Raw genomic sequence first — 14,569 nt, 5'->3', positions numbered from 1 at the left:
TCCAACACATAGGCACAGGTAGTTACTTCCACAAAAAGACCTTCAAAGCATAGAAAATTAAAATAATAATTAACAAGTGGGATGGCATCAAACTAAAAAGTTTCTGCTCATCAAAGAAAACCATCAAGAATCTAAAGAGAAAGCCTACAGAATGGGAGAAGATTTTTACCAGCTACCTCTGTGATAAAGGGCTATTATACAGAATATACAAAGAGCTCAAAAGACTCTACAATAGCAAAACAAACAACTCAATTAAGAAGTGGGAAAAGGAGCCGGGCGTGGTGGCGCATGCTTATAATCCCAGCATTTGGGAGGCTGAGACAGGAGGATTGCGGTTTGTGGACAGCCTCAGCTACTTAGTGAGGCCCTTTGCAACTCATTGAGACCCTGTTTCAAAATAAAGAATAAAAAATAGGACTGGGGATTTAGCTTGGAGGTAGGATGCCCCTGGGTTCCGTCCCCAGTACCACACCAAAAAAAAAAAAAAAAAAAAAAGAAGTGGGCAACTGAATTGAATAGACACTTCACAAAAGAAGAGATACAAATGGCTAATAGATACACAAAAAATGTGTATAAACATAGTTGACATAGACACTTAGTATTGGGAAGGAGAAAAAAGAGGAAGCAGGAGGGGCAAAGGGCACCAAGTATAGTGTGAATATATGCTACTGTCAACATAATCCATATTATGATATGAGATTATAGTGCACCAAAAATAAATAAAATGCCAACTATGCCAAGACCTACTTCCTCTCGGCATCTGCGTGTGTGTGACAACCCCCCACGTAGTCAAATTGGCAATTATCCCCAAGAGAGGGTGTCGTCTCTGGCCAAAATACTCCTCCACTTTAAGATATTCTTTCATAACTATTATTCTTTTGGTAATGATTCTTTTAACTCTCCACATGAATTGCTCCGGTGGTGTAAGATCAGGACTGTGAGAAAAACTGAGTCTGTGGAAAATAAACTTTCTGGTAATTTGTCTAAGCCTCTAAACATCCTCAGCTTTGTTCAAATGGTAATAAAATCTAGTTAGAATTTAGATGCAGTGGCAGCATTCCAGTAAGTAATTACAAACGCAGATCTCCCCTCAATCTCTGACCTTCAACCTAATCACTAACTTATAAAAAAAGGCCCTAGAGGGGGAGGCGACCCGATGCCTCTATTTACCCCTCTCTTTGTGATCCTGCCCAGATACAGGAAGACAAACGTTGGGTGTGACATCAAAGCAACCAGTTTATGAGCAACTAATACTGCCCAATACAATGGAGCTGAAGGCTAGGAAGATTCTTGACCTTAACACCCAGTATGAGCACTGCCCGACCACGTGGCTAAGGAAAGGATATTGCAAAGGGTCTGGGACAGGAATATGGATTATTTATAAGATGAATAGGTTTCTAATAAGCCTATTGTTTGAGGGAAAGTGTTCTGCAGCTAAGGAAGTATATCTGACAACTAAATCTAAAAACTACATGGTATTTTTGGTGTTTGCCAAACTATGTTGTGAGTTTGCTTAAGCTTTCAGAATTTAGAAAGCAAGATGGGCGACACCTGGGAGAACTCCATCACATCCACCTGGATCGCCACATCTCCCCATGCCTGCCATATGGACTAAGCCCTAAAGATGAAAAATTCTAAAAAAGTTAAAGAAGATTCCATGAGAGGCCTCCAAGCCCTGGGCGTTCCCATTCCTTCTGGAATTTGCCCTTTGGAACTGCCTGTCTGCAAGATCCGGAGAAGATCCGAGCTAATCTCTTAAAAGCCAGACTAGTTTTTTTTTTTTTTTTTTTTACCTTTGTTTACATGTTATTCACTATTGTTTTACAGTGATTGCACTTCCCTCTTTTCTCTTATTATTAACTTCACTGGTGAAGGGTATAAATTTTTCTGGGTTCTTGTAATAACATGTCATTAGCTCAAGAAGCTCTTGTCCATGTCAGATTCTTTCCAGAAGTGCCGTAAATAGGAACTTAAAGAAATTTCTTTCCTAGAAGGGAAAGAATCGCTGCAGATAAGTGGCTGCAGTACGGCACCCTATCCTCACCTATCTTTTCTGAGATTGATTCGATCGCAAGTGGGATCACGCCTATCTTGACTGAGCCAGTCTGCGGCACAACTATGCTTGTTTGATATCTTGATTTTCATGATGTAATTTTAAACTACTAAAATGGGTAAATTGAGTAAATATAAATGGTATGAGTTTTTATACATGTCTTTCTAAATTTTTTCAATTGTGTACAAGTAAGTAAAATACTAAACATCAATGGCTAAGTATAAAGTATTCTTGGCCTTTTTAACATCAGCAAGAACAATATATCTAAATGTATCAAATATCTTTACAATTGCATTCTTTTACATGTTTATGCATAAATTACCAAATATAAATGACTAAGTTAAAATTATAATTAAAACGTGATTCTATATATAAAAGGCTAAAGAATTTTAAGCTGGATCTTGTTAAAAAAATATTAAAAACAAAGCATTTTACCTTACTTAAAAAGGTAATTTGTCCAAATTAAAAGATCGTTTTATATTTTTTAAACTTAACCCAATGGATACAAAGGGATATTTATAGATACAAACCGTGGCTAGCTTATAACAGCTAAGTGGCAATACAGCAAGATCTAAAAATAGTTACTTGGTCTGACCAAAGTTAGGCTGTTTATTAGTCTGCCTTTATCAAGAGATGGCTTAAAAACCTGTGCAGGGAGGATGGCTGGTGTTGTCTATTATCTGATTGTTATCTGTTTTAGGCATCCCAACAGTAGTCTGGACTCTCTACGTAAAATTTAGACGGAAACAGAGAAAACCCACTTCCTTAGGCTTCACGATTGAAAAAAAAAAAAAACTTTAAGAAGAGCTTATACAGATATTTGTAGACCCAACGTAGCCCCAGAAAAAAATCTACACACCATGTGCAAGATAAGATGGTCAATTTTTACAAAATATTAGTTGTGAAAAATACTCATTAAATCTAGGCATCACCCAATGGATTTGGGACCAAGTCACAGATAGCCCAAAATGTTCAGACCATTTCCATTGTCAATTGGTTCTAATTGGTTCATAACTCCTGCTTGCTTTAAGGTCCTATATACTCTAGTGATCAATCAAAAACTTGGAGGCAGCAACAAGGTAAAGCCCAAATATTGGCATGACAGCAGCAGCCAGCTCAACCAGCACCCATAACCACATCCTCACCCATCCAACCAAATGGGACACTGGCTCTGCCATCTTTTCTGTGCCATCCCATTTATCAAAATCTGGCAGAGCTACAAATTATTCTTGTTCAATAAAGATAATAACATCAAAAACACCAAAATGTCACAGGTTCTGGGTGACCTTCTCTAGTCTATCTTCAACAGACAAAATCCTACTTTGCCTGACTGCTGCCAGCTTCTCCTGTCTCTTCTCAATGCAAAAATGATGCTTCATTTTGCACACTTTGCTGGGATAAGAGAAACACAAAAGTCCCAATCCTCTGGCTAGCCCTGGAAAAATGCAGCTCCATTTAATGAGACTTCAACAATATGGTATTATCACATTGTGTCACTCTTTTGCCAGTCAAAGCTTGAAAGCCAGGACTACCAACCAGTACAGGACTTATGGGTCATCCATCAGAACACAGTCATTCTGTATCCCACTGCGCCTAACCTGTTCATCTTCTTAGTTTGCTCTCAGCCTCTGCAGCCTAATTCACATCTTAAAGGATGTTTTATTCAGTACCTGTCTGACTGCTGTGAGCCAAAAAAGGTTTGCCTTTAAATAAGAAGACCCAAAAGCTAAAACCAAAAATGGGTACACACTTAAACTAGATTGCCTCAAGAGTTTAAGAACTCCCCTACTGTTTTTGGAGAGTCTCTGGCCTGAGACCTCAAGTCTTTTTCTTCTCACACCTTGGGCTACACCCTCCTTCAGGATGTTGATGACCTTCTCTTCAGACACAAGACTCTTAAATGTTGTACCAAAAATGTACTCCAGTGCACACTGCGGTTGCAAGGTTTCTAAAAAAAAGACCAAGGTACCATATCTCCCACCAAAAAGTGGAGTGTCTGAGATTCACCATCTAAACAGATAAGAGACTATTGCAGACAAAAGAAGAAGAGGAAGAAGAGGAATAAGAGGAAGAAGAAGAGGAAGAAGAAGAAGAAGAAGAAGAAGAAGAAGAAGAAGAAGAAGAAGAAGAAGAAGAAGAAACTTCTTTTCACCTCGTTTGTCTCAAAAAGAAGGACCACAGTCCACGTTCTGGTCTAGAAACCAATACCAGTCTTACCGTGTAAAAACTCTTATATATTGTTGAAGGAGGTACATACCTTAAATCCAGTCACCCTGCTGCCACACATCAATAAGTCAATGATCCACGATTGTAAAAAAGTGCTGATGCAAATCCACTCAATGAGGCCAGACTTAAAAGCAAGCCATGTACCGACCTTTGCCATAAAAGTCACCTAGGTCATGACAATCTCCCTGAACATCACTTGAGAGCTGCACTCCACGTATAGGCCACAGAGTTCAGACAAAATAATAGGGCTAACAAAAAAAGGGGGGACCCAAACTGATACATTCAAGTTTTCAAGTTGGCTTTCTCTTTTTCCTTCTTCTGCTCTTAAGATAAGTTTACTATTCAAGTTTGCTTAAAACTTTTATATTTCAGACTGTTATAGCTAAAATGTAAACATCTGAAAAGAAAAACTATAATTCTTTAAAGTACAGGCCACTGTAAAACTTAGATGATTTTAATTTGCTTCATATTTTGTTAAAAAATGTACAAAATTGCCGGGCGTGGTGGCACACGTTTGTAATCCCCGCGATTGGGAGGCAGAGACAGGAGGATCGTGCAGGTTCGAAGTCAGCCGTGCTGGCTTAAGAGACCATGTTTCCAAATAAAAATATACTAAAAAATAGGTCTGGGAGTGTAGCCCAGAGGTAGAAGGGCTTCCAGGAACCCCAGTACCACAAAAAATGTACAAAATTATTTCAAAATATAAAGTTATGTAGGGAATTATGGCAGAAAGTAACCAGTATTTTGGGATGAGAGAGAGAGGTAAAGAAGGTATATGAGTATGGAGACAAAAATATGATGTAATATAAGAACATATTTTCAATTGTAATTTTCCAAAATTAAGAAATTAACTGAGACTTCCAGGAAGATGCCAACCAAGAAAAGCAGTGTTTACGAGTCCTGCTAAGATTCGATCTCTATTGCCACAAAATCAGCACTTTTCAAAGCCAGAAAACACTATCAAGCAGAGAAATAAAAAATGTAAACACAAGGGACAGAGAAAAAGAAGTCTAGAAGAACAACCAGAGACCAGAAAAGAAACCAGCCTGCAATGCAGTGGCAGAGCCGCACCAGCGCCATCTTCCCTCACAGCACCAGGCTCCAGAAAAGAAAGGTAAACAAGGAGCTGAAATGAGCAGCTGCAGATCATTCAGGTGTAATTCAGCAGTTCTTCCAGTGCAAAGAACGTCTAAAACTCCCAGTGGGCAAGATCATCACTCCTTCCAGGGACTCAGAACAGAGCTCAAAACCAGAAAAGAAATATGCCAGCCTCACGGCTGAGGGCGTGACATCGGCTCCATATTGCCAGCAACAGAGGTGAGTTCACCAGGCCTGCAACAGGTCCAGATAGGCGTGCACAATAACCGTAAGTGAAATTGTGGCCCTTACAGGGAATAATCCCAGCACTGCATGCCAAGGGACTTGCGCAGCTTTAATCACCTCCTTGGAACTGAAATTTTACAGACCTATCCAGTGAAGGAGTAGCGGTGGCAGAGATACCACACCCTTGTTGCAGCTCCCTGTGGGAAAACTCCCAGGCCAGCACCCCCAAGGTCTCATGCAGTCTCGATTAACTCCCTGGGTCTGAGACTTTATGATACAACCCAGTAAAGGAGTAGTGGCAGCTGAGATAACCACAAACTCCAGTTTCAGAGCACCCTAAGTGAAGTCATGGTGACACGGGGAAGAACCCAGAGAAGGCACAAATTTCTGAAATCATGGAAAAAAGGAACAACAATAGAGTAATGAATGCCTACAACCCCATATTATCAGAACCTGATAACACAGAAATTCAGAGACCTCCAGAAGATCAAATCAGGAATATAACTGTAGAAATAATACAGGGCTTTTGAAAAGAATTTAGAGAGCATATGAAAGAAATAAACGATGCAAACATTGAAGTAAAGCCATCAATTCAAACAATAAATAATTGATTAGACCACATGGAGAATAGAATCTCTCTCCTAGAAGATGATCATTCCAAAAACGAATGCATAATTTATAACTTAGAAAAAAAATCAGACAGCAAGAATCTGACATTGAAGAAATATGGTCCCATTTTACAAGAGCTAACCTAAGAATAATTGGAATAGAGGAGAGAAAAGAAGGTGAAACCAAAGGGATCAACAATCTCTTCAAGGAAGTAATAGCAGAAAATTTTCCAAACATAGAGCAAGACGTCGATACACATGTCCAAGAAACTTATAGAACTCCCTTTAGACAGCATCAGAGAAAAGGTTCCCCATGCCAATGACAAACGTGGAAGCCAAGGAAAGAATCTTAAAGGCAATAAAAACAAAAGGCCAAGTGACATTCAGAGGCAAACCAATAAGAATCACTCCAGACTTCCCAAACCAAGTCATGAGAGCCAGAAGGGCTTGGAGTAACATATTCCAAACTCTGAAAGAAAAAAACTTCCAGCCCAAAATTTTCTACCCAGCACAACTATTTATCAAATTAGATGGGGAAATAAGAAGCTTCCATGACAAACAGAAACTGAAGGAATTTATGTCTTCAAAATCAGCGCTAGAGAAAATACTCAAAGAGATTAACTACAAAGAAGAATTAGGTAATACACACCAGAACCAGAGAAACAAGATTTCCATCCAGCAGACAACTAAGCAAAAAAGAATAAACAGTATTTTAAACAGAAATAAAATCTTAACATATTAGGAATTAAAACTTATCTTTCAATAATCACACTGAATGTAAGTGGCCTCAATTCCCCAATAAAAAGACATAAAGTGGCAAAATGGATTAAAAACCAGAATCCATCCATCTGCTGCTTAGAAGAAACACACTTTACAAGTAAAGATAGTAACAAATACAAGGTAAAGGGCTGGAGCAGGGTAATTCATGTTAAGTAGCCATCCTAACAGATGTGAAGTGGTATTTCACTATTGTTTTTATTTGTAGTTCCTTAATGATTACTTATATTATGATAATGATGAGTGATATTCATGTGTTTATTGGTCATATAAAAATCTTTGAAGATTCATTACCTATTTTAATCTTTTACCTATTTCTAAATTGTATTGTTTGCTTTTACTGTTGCTAATTTTTAGGATTTCTATTTGGAATATTAATATACCTTCAGATATAGCATTTGGGTATATTTTATCCCATTCTATCAGTAACTTCTAATTCTCTTTACATTGTCTTTGGATGCAAAATTTTTTTATATTTTATGAAGTTTGTTTATTCTTTTGTTGCCTGTACCTTTTGGATCATATCTAAGAAATCACTGCCAATTTCAATGTTGTGAAGTTTTATAACCCAGGTTTTCTTCTAAAAGTTTATAATCTTAAGATTTACATTTAGGTATTTTATCTATTTTGAGTTAATATTTGTATATGGTGTTAGGTAAGGGTTCAGTTTTATGCCTTTCCATGTAATTGTTATTTTTCAACAATATTTAGAGAAAAGATTATTATTTCCTTCACCAAATATTCTTTTCAACCTTGTCAATAATAACTTGACCATATATAGAAGAATTTATTTCTAGACTTTTTATTTTAATCCACTGGTTTACATATCTGCTTTTATAGCAGTACTACACTGTTTCGATTATTGTTGCTTTATAACGTTTGAAATCAGAAATTGTACTTCTTTTAGCTGTGTTATTTTTTGAGATTATTTTGGGTGTTTAGAGTTCATATTTCATGTTAGGATAGATTTTTCTGAAAATAAATAAATAAGTAAATGTATACAATTAAAATAAAATAAAGTAAAAAAAGTTGGAATTGAACACCAATAAAAAAAATAATGCAATCACTTTGGAAAACAGTATGGAAAATCCTCAGAAGAATGAAAACAAACTTACCAATTGACCCAGCAATGCCACCTCTGGGTATCTACCAAGAAGAATGAAAACAAAAATACAAAACTAATACATGAGCAACCATGTTCATTGATGCACAATTCATCATTGCAAAACTGTGGAACCAGCAAAGATGTCCTTCAACAGATGAGTGGATTACAAAACTCTGGAATGTGTACACAGTGGAATTTGCCCAGCCATAAAGGAGAACAAAATTATGGCATTTGCAGTGAAATGTCACAAAAAATAAGAAATCAAATGTTTTCCCTAATGTGCAAAAACTAGGGAGAAATGGGTAACAGGAGGAACTCTACATGAAGAAGAGATCCTATAGAGGAGCAACTAAAGTGACCTGAGAGGATAGGAGGGGGGAAGAGGGATATTTTTTAAAACAAATTATGTACTTAAATAAACATATCAATGTTTATCAGGAAACCAAACATAGGAAGGAGGAAAGAGGAGGGTAGAGGTTAGCGATTGGGTAAGGGCTGATTGGGTGATGTGTACATGTATATCTCAAGATTTTTTTTATCCCATTAAGAAGTATGACTACAATGCACCAATAAAAATTTATTAAAAAAGAAGTTAATTGAGGAGCAAATCATTTCATCATGAGTGGATATATAAAAATTCATGCTAAGAGAATTTAGCAAAATGAGGTTAGTAGGGAATTGCAGCGCTCCCATTTCTATAATTTACAATCAGTACACAAGTATGAAATATTAAAGCATTACTGTCAAGGACATACACTATCACCTCTCCTTTTTGAAGCTGCACTGGAATATGAGGGCACTGTTACACATATAAATGAAATAATAATAAATGAAATAAATGAGAAGCATGATAACTGAACATAAAGAGTTAATTATGATATGACAATTCCACAATTTATCTAGAAAATTCAAAGGAATATATAAATGAATGTCTAATGAGTAACAGACTTCAGAAAAACTAGTATACAGAAATTAATAACAAAAGTATAAGACTTGCAATATATAAAGAATAAGCACCTTTATTTTTAACAGAAAACATCCCATTTGTGAAAGGCAACAAAATCCAAAAATTACCTAAGAAGAAGACTAAAAAAAGCACGCAAGATCATTATGCAGGCAACTAGAAAAGTACTTATTAATTCAGGTCAAAGAATTACCAAATAAAGGGAGCAATATACCATATCTACTGGCAAGGAATAGAATAGTATAAAGATGTCATTGTTGTTTAAGTTATTTATATTCAGTGCCTTATTGTAGTTGCTAAAGTGACAGTAGAGCTCAAGCTTCTCTTTGCTTCCAAAAGTCAACCCTGGAAAACTATAGAAGGGTGAAAGAAAAATAATATCAGCAACAAAATCTAAACAAAACATCAGAAAGACACACGTGGTGACTTAAGCAATGGAGTTGGCCAAAGCTCATTTTTCTTCTACCTTGCAGGAGCTCCAGAGAGTTCTTGGCCATGGCCCTTTGCTCTGGCCAGAGATGAATGCTGCAGCAAAAACCGAGTTCAACATCTGCCCAGCCACCAACTTCTACAAGGTTACTCACTATAAATAATATTCAGAACTTCCGGGAAGATGGCGACCGAGAAAAGCGGGGCTTAAGAGCCCCGCTAACACAAATATCCATTACCACAAAATCAGCACCTTTCATAGCGAGAAAACACCATCAGCAGTGAAACAAAAAATCACCAGGCTCCAGAGAGAAAGCGGACTGAGAACAGAGCCACAGAGGAGATAACCGGCCTCACGCCCGAGGACGCGGCAGACGCGGCAGCAGCGCCATACTGCAGGCGGCACCGGCGAATTCACGGGACGGCTACAGCAAGACGAGGTGAGCCACTGCGGAACAGCCAGGCGGGATTTCTCCGCGCAGAGAGCATCTAAAGCTCCCAGTGGCCGAGCTCAGCACACACTGCAGCGATTCAGAGTGGAAATCAAAACCAAGAAGAAAAACACCAGCCCCACAGCCGAGGGCGTAGCAGCAGCACCGAATTCAGCGAGGCAGGTACAGCTACATCTGCGTACTCAAGAACAGTGAGTCAAATTGCGGGCCACAGAGGAGAAATCCCAGTACTGTACTCCCTGGGACTTGACCCAGTGGGGGAGGGCGGTGGCAGAGATATCATACTATAGGAGAACACCCAACCTGGCACGCCCCACAGTCTAAAACAGCCTCTATCGACTCTCTGGGTCGGAGACTCTGTGATAAAACCCAGTAAAGGAGTAGTGGGGTCTGAGATACTACGGACTCGAGCTCCAGAACACCTTAAGTGAAGTCATAGTGACCCAAGGGAAGAACCCAGAGAAGGCACAAACTTCCGAAATCATGGGAAAGAGGAATAATACTGGAGCAATAAATGCCCACAACCCCACAACATCAGAACCCGATAAAACTGAAAATCAGAGATTTCTAGAAGATCAAATTAGGAAAATAACTGTAGAAATAATAGAGGTGCTTCGAAAAGAACTCAGAGAGAGCCAAAAAGAGATAAAGGATGCAATTAATGAAGTAAAGGCCTCAATTCAAAGCACAAACAACCGATTAGAACACATGGAGAACAGAATCTCACTCTTAGAAGATGAGCAAACCAAAAATGAATGCATAGTTTCTAATCTAGAAAAAAATATCCGACAGCAGGAATCTGATATTGAAGAAATATGGGCCCATTTTAAGAGAGCTAATCTAAGAATAATTGGAATAGAGGAGGGAAAAGAAAGTGAAACCAAAGGGATCAACAATCTCTTCAAAGAAGTAATAGCAGAAAATTTTCCAGACATAGAGCAAGAGGTCGATACACAGATCCAGGAAACTTATAGAACTCCCTTTAGACAGGATCGGAGAAGAGGATCCCCACGCCACATAAGTGTCAAAATGACCAATGTGGAAGCCAAGCAGAGAATCTTAATGGCAACAAAAACAAAGGGCCAAGTGACATTCAGAAGCAAACCAATTAGAATCACTCCAGACTTCCCAAACCAAGTTATGAGAGCCAGAAGGGCTTGGAGTAACATATTCCAAACTCTGAAAGAAAACAACTTCCAGCCAAAATTTTCCTACCCAGCAAAACTTTCTATCAAATTAGATGGAGAAATAAGAAGCTTCCATGACAAACAGAAACTGAAGGAATTTATGTCTTCAAAACCAGCACTAGAGAAAATACTCAAAGAGATTAACTACAAAGAAGAAATAGGTAACACACACCAGAACCAGAGAAACAAGAGTTTCCATCCAACAGACAACTAAGATTGGTTATCTGTGGAGATTCATTATTTATGTTAGTCTTTTACTTATCTCTAAAGGGTATTGTTTGCCTTTATTGTTGTTAATTTTTAGGATTTCTAGTTGGAATATTAATATACCTTCAGATATAGCATTTGGAAATATTTTATCCCATTCTATTAGTAACTGTTAACTCTGTTTACATTGTCTTTGGATATACAATATTTTTTTTATTTTTTAGGGAGTTTGTATACTCCTCTGTTGCCTGTGCCATTGAAATCATAACCAAGAAATCACTGCCAATTTCAATGTTGTGAGGTTTAATGACCCAGATTTTCTTATAAAAGTTTATAGTCTTAAGATTTATATTTAGGTATATTATCTATTTTGAGTTAATATTTGTATATGGGATTAGAATGAGGGTCCAATTTTATTCTTTTCCATGTAATTATTATTTTTTAACAATATTTAGTTAAAAGATTAATATTTCCACCACCAAATGTTCGTGGAAACCTTGTCAAAAATAACTTGACAATATAGGGAAGAATTTAGCTCTAGGCTTTTATTTAACTCCAATGGTTTATATATCTGCCTTTAGAATAGTACTACACTGTTTCAGTTATTGTAGCTTTATATGGTTTGAAATCAGAAAATATATATCTTCTAGCTTTGTTATTTTTCAAGATCGTTTTGGGTACCTAGAGTCCATATTCCATATTAGGATAGATTTTTTTCTGAAAAATAAATATATAAATATATGATAGTTTTAACTAAAAAATAGAAAAAAATATTCTCTGGTAAGAAAGAAAGCAAAAAAAATATTGAAATGTTATCTTTAAGTCATCAAAAGCTTGGTATCAGACAAATTAAACTGTTATGTGAGATTATCATTTTTAATTTTAGATAAATTGCCATAATACTAGATGTCAACTACTAAGCCAAGCATGGGAGGGAGGGATAGGGAGAGAATGGGGTGGGGATTGGGTGGGGGCTGTCTGGGAAAAGTGTGCATGTATGTCTACAAAAGTATGTATCCTACTATGATGTATGAATACAGTGCACCAATAAAAAAAAAAAAGAATGCAGAGAACCCCTAGATAAATTCACTCCACCTTCAGGAAAATAAAAAGGGATTTTTCTCTAAAAAATAAATAAATAAATAAATAAATAAATAAATAAATAAATAATATTCACCCAACACAAATAAAGTTTATTCCTACTTTTAATGCCATGAAAAGAAGACAGAAGAATCCAAAGTAAGAAGGTGAAATATGAAGAAACAGTATTTTATGGGTTGCAGTTTCTTCTTCTTCTTCTTCTTCTTCTTCTTCTTCTTCTTCTTCTTCTTCTTCTTCTTCTTCTTCTTCTTCTTCTTCTTCTTCTTCTTCTTTTGTGGTACTGGGGATGGAACCCAGGGGCATTGTATGTCCAAGCTACACCCCCAGCCTTATTTTTGTGTCATTTTTATATTTGAAACAGGGTCTCATTGAGTTTCAAAGATCCTCACTCAGTACTCAGTAGCTAAGGCTGAGGAGATTTTGAGGAATATGGTTACAATCTTCTTTTTACTGTCTTCAAGAATGGGAAATTGACAAAAAGCTATTCATTTGATGAAGAAAAACCACACAGCTGAATATTCAACTGGAATCAGGACCTCATTAGGCTTTGTTTTACGACTGGATATATGGGTGTGTGTGTCTGTAGATGTGTATACATGCTTGTATGCATGTATATACCTACCTGTATGTTTGTAAAACATGTTTATTAAATAAGTGTATGGGGTTTCTTTGTGTTTTATGATACATACTGTCCCCTTTTTATTTCTTTTATTAATCCAGGTGATCTCAAATAGGAAACACACATAACCATGTAAGATTAATGCTAATGCAAGCTTTTTAGGGCTTTTTGCCAATAGATAGTAACACAATCTGGTATTGATATTTTTAAACAACAGAAAAAGAAACTTTTATATATTACTAAAGATCACATGAAACAGATTTACCTAAACTTATTATGATTGCTTTATGTTTATATTTAACTTATATTTTTGTACAAACAAGATTGTGTAAGATATATTTAAGGTTTCAGTGATTTAACAGTCTCTCCAACATTTCATGATTTTTATGAGCAGACTTTCAAGAAAATTCTTCAAAATAAAATAATTACATTGCCTTTTGTCTATTTTTTTCAAAAAGCATCAAAAAGTGAGTATATTTAACCAAAATCAGCTCAATAGAGCAAATGGGTGACAAGAAGAATAATCCATGCTATATAGCATGTTTAGTGAACTGAAGCAGACAAAGTTGGTTGAAAGCAGGCAGAGGAACTTTTTTGTAAGAATTAGAACCGAGGGGCTCCATAATCATCGGGCATCCGCTCAATGTTGTACCTATGGTTAGAAATGTACATGATAGGAACTCCAGGGATCTTCCGGATTCTTCATTTAAGGTCACGGTCAACTGTGGCCACGATGTAACACTTGTGCTGAGTTACTCTTTGTACTAAGCAGTCATCTGCATAGGTTCCTTTGTGTGTGCATGGTAATCATTCAAACCGTGGGTCCTTGGCAATTCTTAAAGCCACTCGATACTTCTGCCCCAGTTTTTCAATTTCAGCCATTACACAATCAGTTATACAAGGGATACACTTGGCATATAGATAATCCATCATTGATTGCACTAAGTCCAATTTGGCTTTAATGTAAAAGTTGATAAAGTTGGTATCAACCAGAATGTGGTAAGGTGGGCCCAACTGAGTGTTATATTGGAAGAATAAGCATGAAGGGTGTTGGGGGACTTCTCTTTCTTTCAATACACTGGGATCTTTCTTTGGTTTCTTTTTTGGTTTTAATCTATCCTTTTCTTTAAGTCTCTCATCTCTAAGACTAAGCATTCGCTTCATGGTCGCGTACTTCCTTGTTTTCTTTTGCTTCCCCATGATCACTCTCTTTCCCCGCCTTTTGTCTATTAATTAGCAAATGAAACATGGTCTTAAAAGGGTTGTGTTATTGTATATTTTAAAATTATATCATGATAGCTGGGCTTCGTGGTGCATGATTGTAATCCCAACATTTTGTAACCTGAGACAGGAAGATCGCGGTTCTTGGACAGCCTCAGCTACTACTTAGTGAGGCCCTTTGCAACTTAGTGAGACTCTGTTTCAAAATAAAGAATAAAAAGTAGGGCTGGGGGGTGTAGCTTGGAGGTAGAATGCCCCTGGGTTCCAGTCCCAGTACCACACACACAAAAAAAATCA

The 14,569-nt window shown here is 37.0% G+C and overlaps 1 pseudogene across 1 annotated transcript; it reads right to left on the bottom strand.

The window, feature by feature from the left end:
• Positions 1–13,654: 13,654 nt before the first annotated feature.
• On the bottom strand, positions 13,655–14,251 carry LOC308279251 (rRNA-processing protein FCF1 homolog; annotated as a pseudogene). The gene has a single exon. The product of its transcript is annotated as an rRNA-processing protein FCF1 homolog (transcript).
• Between the last annotated feature and the right edge of the window lie 318 nt (positions 14,252–14,569).

The sequence above is a fragment of the Muscardinus avellanarius genome (genome assembly GCF_963383645.1).
Source record: "Muscardinus avellanarius genome assembly, chromosome: X".
In the NCBI taxonomy this organism is placed as follows: domain Eukaryota; kingdom Metazoa; phylum Chordata; class Mammalia; order Rodentia; family Gliridae; genus Muscardinus; species Muscardinus avellanarius.
This window is presented reverse-complemented; position numbering and strand designations above follow the sequence as displayed.